Source organism: Danio aesculapii, chromosome 4, assembly GCF_903798145.1.
Source record: "Danio aesculapii chromosome 4, fDanAes4.1, whole genome shotgun sequence".
Classification (NCBI taxonomy): Eukaryota; Metazoa; Chordata; class Actinopteri; order Cypriniformes; family Danionidae; genus Danio; species Danio aesculapii.
This window is the reverse complement of record NC_079438.1, coordinates 2,368,035-2,378,034: the sequence shown is the minus strand read 5'-3', so window position 1 is coordinate 2,378,034 and position 10,000 is coordinate 2,368,035. Positions and strand designations below refer to the sequence as shown.

Genomic DNA, 10,000 nt, shown 5'->3' with positions numbered 1-10,000 from the left:
AAAAAAGATTATTTTACTTACCCAATCTGAAACGATATTTTTACTGCTCTAAAAAATGCGTCTTTATTTAAAAATATGTAGATATTTGGAGTAGAAACAAGACGAAAACTCTAAATAGGAGACTCTACGTAGGATGATAACAATAACAACGAGGAAACCGATCCACAAAATGGAGGATGTTTTTATTTTTAAACGACCAGACACTATATAGGTCCAATATCCTAATAACGAAACATAAAATACTGCTAATAAAACCACTACCACCTTTGATATCATGAATATTAATCACAACGTTATAGTTGTTTGCGTTCCCTCAGATTATTTGCTAAAATTAAAATACAGATGGTAACTGATAGACTGTTGTGTATTATTCCTGCCTATTACAAAAGGAGCTATAAGTGTTCTTCTTGATCCTAAAGGGGACGTATTATGCAAATATTATTTTATAAGGGCTTTAAACAGTTGTGTGACAACATTCTGTGAATATAACCAGCTTCTAATGATAAAAAAGATGTAATTCAGAAACTGAGTTGTCATCAGAGGGGATAAGCTCCACCCATTAGTGACGATCTCTCCCTCATTAGCATAGACAGCCCTGAGTGAGAAGCAGCCGTCCGCCGTATTATTTTATAGCTATATTCTACTGTAACATGCTATGTCAGTTAGCATCGGATTATGAAGACTTTCTAATGAATATACCTCAGATGGCTGGAAGAACACATATAAACACATATTCAACAACAGCAATAGCTGGATGCCTTCATCCATATCAGATTTCCTGGAATGTTCTACTACTTTTGTGAGGCATGTATGGAATTTCTGCTCAAGTGTGAATGAAACAGGCATTACATGCATTTAAAGTGCCACAATGCCCACATCAAGCTATTTTGAGGACAACTGAACTAAAATCTCCCTCTAAAGACATTTGAAGTAAGCATATTTCTAGCATACAGATCTTTATTTTAATTATTTTGTACTATTTTGTTGTTATTATATTGTTATTATATCCAAAATAGTAGCCTATTGAATATTAATATTTTGTTGGTATTGAATTTACATGTTTTTACACATTTGGAGCTTTGTATCCTAGCGGATAACAACTCACGCTATAAAATAAATCATATTTTCAGATCTGAAGACATGCAGAAAATTACATTTTCAAAAAACAAAGAGAGACTGCAAATCAGGAGGAGATAGGAGGCTCAAGAGGTACGATATGGCTCATAACAGACTAGTAAGTGGGTTAATTTATCAATGTTTTTTCCTTTTTGGTGTTACAAGTCACAAAGCTTCACAATTTAATGTTAAAAGACAACTCAAAAACCCTTTATTTATGATTAAACCTTTTATGATCCTATTATTAGGATTAGAGTAGATCACCTTTTGAAAGTGGGGGTATTTTAGTGGGGTGAATTAGAACTTCTTATCCCTTTCCACCCTAGCGACGCCCATGCGTCTGCCATTAGTAAAATTACACATTTTTTTGACGCGACATAACACATTTAAATATCAGCCACCGCACAAACAAAATGAAATGGGTTTTAATCTAATTAATACATATTAAACCTCTTTATTAAACATTATTAATAGTTACTGAGTGATTGAGGGAATTATTGGTTTGCCTCAGTCTCAGTTCTGCCTTTTATTTTCAAACAGTCTGCTAGTTACTTTATGTTGAAGATCTGAGGTGAAATATCTGCTGCTGCTTTCAGTAGTTTGGCAATACATCTCACGTAAAGTAACATGGAAAAGATACCTGTTATTGTGTGTTGCATTGCATCTAGTTAGGACACAGTGTAATCTGCAAATCAAGCTGAACAGTGATTGATATCCCCAAACTTTAACTAAGTGTTTATTTAATTTTGATGTGCACATATAATTACTAACAGTTATCAATAGTGAATTTATCATTTTACTTTTAATTTCTCTGACAAGCTTATATTTCCCTCAAAAGAACTTCAGATGTCCTTTAAATAACTCAGGACCTGCATTAAGGCTTCTCTTATCATAATATACCTAAAACACAGATTGCTTTAGAAACTTGTCAGTGGTGGTGAAGCATTTCGTCCTAATTGATGACTTATTTCATCAATGGTGGGAGAGCTTTTTATTTTTCATTTTGAAATATCGATATTTGTGATGAAGTGACGCCTCAATACAATAGTCAACAGCAACAAGTCAATTTATGCTGCAGCAACACACTCACCAGCCACTTTATTAGGTACACCTTACTAGTACCGGCTTGGACCCCTTTTGCGCTCAGAACTGCCTTAATCCTTCGTGGCGTAGATTCAACAAGCTACTGGAAATATTCCTCAGAGATTTACCTCCATGATAGCATCACGCAGTGCTGCAGATTTGTCAGCTGCACATCCATGATCTGTGGATGTCCCTTTCAACGACATCTCAAAGGTGCTTTATTGGATTGAGAGCTGGTGACTGTGGAGGCCGTTTGAGTACAGTGAACTCATTGTCATGTTCAGGAAACCAGTCTGAGATGATTGGTGCTTTATGACATGGTGCGTTATCCTGCTGGAAGTAGTCATCAGAAGATGAAGACACTGTGGTCATAAAGGGATGGACATGGTCAGCAACAATACTCAGGTAGGCTGTGGCGTTGACACCATGCTCAATTGGTACTAATGAGCCCAAGAAAATATCCCCCTCACCATTACACCACCACCAACCTGAACTGTTGATACAAGGCAGGATGAATCCATGCTTTCATGTTGTTGATGCCAAATTTTGACCCGACCATCTGAATGTGTCAGCAGAAATGTAGACTCATCAGACCAAGCAACGTTTCTCCAATCTTCTATTGTCCAGGTTTGGTGAGCCGGTGTGAATTGTAGCCTCAGTTTCCTGTTCTTAGCTGACAGGAGCGGCAGCCGGTGTGGTCTTCTGCTGCTGTAGCCCATCCGCCTCAAGGTTGGACATGTTGTGTGTTCAGAGATGCTCTTCTGCAGACCTCGGTTGTAACGAGTGGTTATTTGAGTTACTGTTGCCTTTCTATCACCTGGAACCAGTCTGGCCATTCTCCTCTGACCTCTGGCATCAACCAGGCATTTGCGCCCACAGAACTGCCGCTCACTGGATATTTTCCCTTTTTCAGACCATTCTCTGTAAACCCTAGAGATGGTTGTGCGTGAAAATCCCAGTAGATCAGCAGTTTCTGAAATACCCAGACCAGCCCGTCTGGCACCAACAACCATGCCACGTTCAAAGTCCCTTAAATCATCTTTCTTCCCCATTCTGATGCTCGGTGTGAACTGCAGCAGATCATCTTGACCAAGGCTGCGTCCAAAATTGCATTCTTCCATACTATATAGTATATGATATGCTATCCCATGATGCCAGAATACATGAATGGGAGTGAAGTGACGCAACTCACCTGGTTGGGTCAAGTGATTATGACAAAATGGTGTATGACCAGGGTGAGCCATTTATATGGATACACCTTAATAAAATGGGAATGGTTGGTGATATTAACGTCCTGTTTGTGGCACATTAGTATATGTGAGGGGGCAAACTTTTCAAGATGGGTGGTGACCACGGTGGCCATTTTGAAGTCGCCATCTTGAATCCAACTTTTGTTTTTTTCAATAGGAAGAGGGTCATGTGACAGATCAAACTTATTTAGCATTTCACAAGAAAAACAATGGTGTGCTTGGTTTTAACGTAATCTTATTCTTTCATGAGCCCCCTCACATATACTGGACGATTTCCTCTTTGCGAGAAGCTCTTCCCGCACAGCTTGCAGCTGAAAGGCTTTTCTCCGATGTGAATTCTCAGGTGAGTGTCGAACCTGCTTTTATGACTGAAACACTTTCCGCACTGACTACACTTAAAGCAGTTGTCCTCTGAGTAAAGTCTCAGGTGGGACTTGAGGCTGACTTTACGCGAGAAACTTTTGGCGCAGCGATCCCAGGTGAAGAGTTTCTCTCTGGTGTGGATGTTCATGTGGCACCTGAGGTTGGGTTCAGCTCTGAAGCTCTTGTCACACAGATCACAAGCGAACGGCTTCTCTGCGCTGTGGCTCGTCGTGTGGTTATTCAATCTCTGAAACATTTCCCGCACTGCTGGCAGCTGAAACATCTCTCTCCGGTGTGGATTTCCATGTGGAAATTGAGAGTGTTGTTCTGCGTGAAGCTCTTCCCACACTGGGGGCAGGCATAAGGTCTTCCTCCAGAGTGACATCGCAGGTGGTATTTAAGGTTTAGGTCTGCTCTGAAACTCTTTCCACAGTGTTGACATGTGTGCGGTTTCCCTCCGCTGTGAATCCTCATGTGTTTCTTCAGATGGCCCTTTTAAATGAAACTGCTTCCACGCTGCCGGCAGGTGAAAGGCTTCTCTCCGGTGTGAATCCTCATGTGGACTTCAAGGTTTTGTTTTTGACTGAAGCTCTTTCCACACTGAGGGCCGGTGAACAAATGTTAGATTTGATTTTCGGGGTTCCTTTACTTGAAGTCTCCTCAACCCATGTGGATTTTTCACCAGTCGGGACATCATCACGTTTCTCATACTGATTTTCCTCTTTCGCTTCCTGTCTCTGCTCGTTCAGGGAAACAGAGAGAAAAACACCAGAATAATTGTGGAGAAAAAGGAATTTATTTTTTTACTTTTGTGTTTTTATTTTTTATTAGAAAAATGTTTAGACTAACAACAGATTAATCAATCTTTTTTACTTGTGTGATACCATCTATTACCCAGACACACTTCTTCTTTTTTACTGTGCTGCATACTTTTAGAAGGAACTGCTGACAAGAGGGAAACAGCAGAATAAGAATAAATATAGTGCGGGGGGGCCCTTGTTCCAGACTGCTGTCTAAAAAGAAGTCTAGACATATCACAAGTAGCATGACGCTTGTAGAAGTTGTGAAATATATTGAAGATGCACTTAATTGTTCAGTTCTGGTATGAAGTGAAGGGTTGCAGAAAGAGGAAGTATGTTTGGGTACAACAGCCAAAGATACTGCAGAATGACTGATAAGTGACGTTACACCAAAACTCCACCTGTTAATATCAGTTGTGTATATATGCTGGAGTCAGGGAAATGTATGTGAGTTGCGAACCTCCTGAATGTAATTCTTGTATTGCATTGGGGTAACGTAACCCAGAGCTCTGTCATCGAATTATTCATTTGTAGCTAATAAATTACTAATAATTTTGGCATTGAAGAAAACCCTCTCCTGACCTTTTCTTATTGAAAACGCATGGAATTGGCTTGATATTCCAATATTATTCATTCATTCATTCTTTTCATTTCGGCTTGGTTCCTTTATTAATCTGGGGTCGCCACAGCGGAATGAACCTCCAACTTATCCAGCATATGTTTTACTCAGCGTATGCCCTTTCAGCTGCAACCCATCACTGGGAAACCCACCCACATCTCGATCACACACAAATACACTACAGACAATTTTAGCTTACCCAATTCACCAATACCACATGTCTTTGGACTTGTGGGGGAAACAGGAGCACCCGGAAGAAACCCACGCGAACACGCGAAACTCCACATAGAAATGCCAACTGACCCAGCCGAGGCTCGAACCAGCGAGCTTCTTGCTGTGAGGCGATCGTGCTACCCACTGCACCACCGCGTCACCCCTCACCAGAATTATATATTCTATACTTATATAACTATTACAATGGCCATAGTGTTCAATCTGAACATTGTTATATAAGACGTCAAATTGTCAAAAATGCTTAAAAATATGCAAACTGATGCTACTTGTTGAATCATTGAAGAAAAAAAACGTATTAATTAACAGACGTCATATTTACATTACACTGTATTGTGTATGTATTTAATCTTTGAACGTCTGTCATCATATTTTATGGAGTTGTTACCCTAAAGATACAATCTTTTTAATAATAAAGATTATTAATTTAGTAATGGTATAGTAATAGTATTTATTTAAAGGTGCAGTATGTACGTTCGAAACCCAGTGGTTGAACTAGGTATTGCACATCTGGTTCAAAACAAACACAAGCGCAGGTTGCCTGATTGACGGGACCAACAGGAGCGAGCCTGACTGTCGAGCCTAAAGGCTGATTTAAGTCGTGTTCTAAATAAAAGCAACAGCACCCGATAGAGGGAATATTCTCCATATTAAAAGGAGTTTTTGTCTTAAACAACACCTGAAATTTATACTTCAGAAACGGCTTCTATTTCTCACAGATGAACAACAGAAAACTGACACCTCAGGTACACCTCATGTGCTTTATTCAGTGTTAAATGCTAATAATGTGAGTTTGAATGTCATTTTACCTAATATTTATTGCCATACTACTGAAAGCAGCAGCGGATAGTGCACCTCAGATCTGGAAAATAAAGTAAACCGTCTGAAATTGAACTGTAGAACTGTGACCCAGCCAACACATATCAGTGATTCAGAATCTACATTTAATAATGTTAAAGAGGTTTAATATGTATTAATTAGATTATAAACCTTACCATTTTGCTGGAGTGCAGTGAGTGCACTATTCTGTGCTTCTGAATGGCTGTATTTACATTTCTGTCGTGTTTCGTCTGGTGTAAACAGCCACATTGCTTATTACTAGGTCTCTCGTCACTTAGCGTGTTGTTGGGACACTGGGTTACAACGTAACCTGCTCACCTAATGTTTACATTCGTAATATTTATATTAACTCTGAATCAGTGTCTTATTTCTGACGCTGTTACTGTCCACCGGAGGTTGCATTTTGGCAGTGCTTAATTTGTGAATTGCAAGGTTCTGGAACAGATCGGGGAAACGGATCCGGCATGTTACCCGAGGATGTAGAGGTGTCACGCACGAAAGTGAAGAGCGGGGTGGGGGGTTGGGGCAGGGAGTTGGATGGCGGAGGGGTGTCGCGGATGAAATTGAAGAAGGTTGGGGAGTCGCGGAAGAAAGTGAAAGTGAACAGCGGACGGGGGCTGTTGAGGAGGGGGATGGGTAAAATGAGGTGCTGGATCAGATTTCAGAGGTGCCGGATCCGGAGTGTTCCGCCACAAATTAAGTCCTGCATTTTGGTCAGGGACGCATGCTCTGAGAGCCTTTCTGACTGAATGAATCAAATACACGGTTTTCCACCAAGGCAACCTGGGGTGCTGAAATATAATTGGCTAAACTTGCAGTGGGCGGGTTACAGGAACCAAAACAAGGATTGACGTTCCGGCACATAACGCACATTTTCAAAGCAGAATGTCTGACTTCAGCATTGATTATCAGATAAACATGTTCACTTGGCATGTTTCTTAAATATCTGCAAACATATTATGCTGTTTTTATGCTTTAGAAGAGTCAAAAACGTACATACAGCACCTATAATAATAGTCAGAGTATTATAGCTATATGTATCAATTTACTAAATTAAAAAAGAAGTCAAAATGACCACCTCAGTAGTGGCACAAACCAACAGACACCAAAGTCAGCATAAAAAAAGGCTTAACAAGTTCACCCAATAATGAAAATCTTGTTACTCACCCTCATGTCGTTCCAAACCTGAGACATTTGTTCATCTTCAGGACACGAATAAAGAGTTTTTAAATCAAATTTAAGAGCTGCTTCGAAAACATGGTTCCTTTTCTGGACTTCAAGCATCTCTGCAGCATTGCCGTCTTGTGGAGGATGAGGGAGCTCTCAGGTTTCAATATCTTCAATAGGGTATATGCCGAGCTAGTGTTGTTCCCATACTGATAACCTTCCGGTGACGGGTTATTGTGAGTTTTTTCCATTTTATACGATTCCTTTTACAGCATCGATGTTGTAATGTAATTCAAATACAAGCAGTTAAACAGACTTTGGCATTCATTTAGTTGCTCAAGCGTAAAACGAGATGAAAAGCCGTTTACTCGCACGCGCCCGTCAGAATAGGCAGGCTAGCGCAGAAGCGCCATTGAATATACTGAGGTAAAATAAATGTTAATATTTTAAAGGCATGGTAGGGGAAAATGTAATTAAATACAGGGCTTCTTGTACAATCTGAGACCCACTTTCTATCGGACATCACTCAGCCAGTGGAGATCGCTGATTTTTAAAGAAAAGAGATCTTAAACGCATCGATTTTGCAATTGCATACAATTCACCGGAAGCGCTTGACCCAAATTAAAAGTCCTATTAGCATACTTCTGCATATACCCTATTGGTGTTCTGAAGATGAACCTAAGGGTGAGTAATTAACAGAATTTCATTATTGTATGAACTAATACTTTAAGTTCTGCCTTTTTATGCCATCTAGTAGAATTTGAGATATATATCATGTGCTCGAAGCTGCTTCAGTTGCTCAAAAGGATGAGACTGGTGATGTTATGTTGCATGGACCTGCAGAGAAAATAGGACTCTATGGGAAAATCAGCATGAGTGCCGTGGTGTACATCGACGCCTACAATTCGAAAGCAGATTTTTGCGTTTACATTATAAATTTACTGAATATTTGAAATTATTGTTTTTTTTTGGACAGCACTATTGTAAATATTGTCATAATATCAAGCTTATACAACCTTTAAAAACAACCTTATACCGTATAATAATTCTGTTGGTTTGTAATAATTCAGTTCACTAATTCGATTTACTCACAATTAGCTGCAAGGCTTAGAATGAACCATCGACTCATCTGGGGGTGGCGGCGTTACAGTTCCATACAGCAAAGGTGCGGATGTTGTAGTTCGCTCGTAACTTTGAAAAGACAAAAACAGTACCTCATTACGTGCTGCTGCTGTAGCAAATTAGTCATTTGTAAACACAAACTAAACAAGCTAAGCATTACTATAAAAACCTACTAGTCCAAAAGAAATTCTGCAACCATGGCGTCGTTTTTCAGCCCCTTTGAGTGCTGTAGCTGTCTCCAGCGATGAAACGAAGCGCCGATATTAATTCGGGTTTTCGATCTTATTTGATCCAGCCGTTTTTTCTCGGTGACCTTTTCAAACAGTGTCTTTCTTCTGAATGGTACTTTTGGTTTGGGTTGTTGCGGAGGAACGTCGGGCTGTTGATGATTGTCTGGCAGTCTCGCTCTGTCTGCACAATGCACATGAACACACTGATGATGAATCCTGTTTGAGCGGCACAGAGGTGTAGAGACACACATGACGACAAGCAGATGTAAGATTTTGATTGGATGAACATTTCTTGGCCTTGCGCATTTCAGAGAAAGGAACCGTTTACGCCTGAAACTTGAATGTGTTTCGTCGTTACGATCGCACGTGGACAATTTTAGGTACACGTTCAAAGTCACTTAAATTGCCTATCTTCCCCATTCTGATGCTCGGTTTGAACTGCAGCAGATCGTCTTGGCCATGTTTACATGCCTAAATGCATTGAGTTGCTGCCATGTGATTGGCTGATTAGAAATTTGCATTAACGAGCAGTTGGACCTAATAAAGTGGCCAGTGAGTGTATATTAAATCACTGAATATAGGTATATGTCTAATTACGTCTACAAGAGTCCCTATATATACAGTAAGAACCTGGGATATAAGAACATGTGTGTGTGTGTGTGTGTGTGTGTGTGTGTGTGTGTGTGTGTGTGAGAGAGAGAGAGAGAGATAATGATAGACTCAAATTGCATAAATTACACTATTGTCAATATGGCTGTGCAAGAAATGATCTGTTGATCTGTTTGAGAATAAAACCCAACCTGTTTGTTCATCGGGATCCTCTTTTTTCACACTGAGGGTTTCTTCGATCTTCACGTCTTCAAACTCTTCTTTAATCTCTTCTTTAATAAACGCCATCTCAATAATGGTGCATTCTTAAGGAGTCTTCCGCTATGTTTTTGTCCTGAGAAGAAATATCAGAAAGAAAAATAAACCAAAACTAAACGTATTTGAGTGCATCTCAATCAGATCACACCACTCCAGGACCCGCGAGACCAAATGAAACAAAACACACACAAAACTAGCAGTTCACGTTGATAAGTGAGCACTAATTATACTGCAAGTTTGTTTACTTATGGTTTATATGGTATTTAGTAGGGCTGAACAATATATTGATATCGCAATGTGTGTATCTGTAAT

At 39.8% G+C, this 10,000-nt stretch overlaps 1 protein-coding gene across 3 annotated transcripts in view; it reads right to left on the bottom strand.

The window, feature by feature from the left end:
• Window positions 1-10,000, bottom strand: part of si:cabz01071911.3 (gastrula zinc finger protein XlCGF8.2DB) — a 21,634-nt gene that overhangs the window by 7,993 nt on the left and 3,641 nt on the right. Inside the window, exons 2-5 of one of the 3 annotated variants that reach the window (XR_008836532.1) lie at window positions 9,622-9,764; window positions 8,765-9,002; window positions 8,562-8,660; window positions 1,841-4,549 (exon numbers count right to left, since the gene is read on the bottom strand). The gene's annotated coding sequence lies outside the window, so the exon portion shown is untranslated. Of the gene's footprint in view, window positions 1-1,840; window positions 4,550-8,561; window positions 8,661-8,764; window positions 9,003-9,621; window positions 9,765-10,000 lie in introns of those variants that run through there. The other 2 variants (XM_056455341.1, XM_056455343.1) reach the window with 2 other exon arrangements.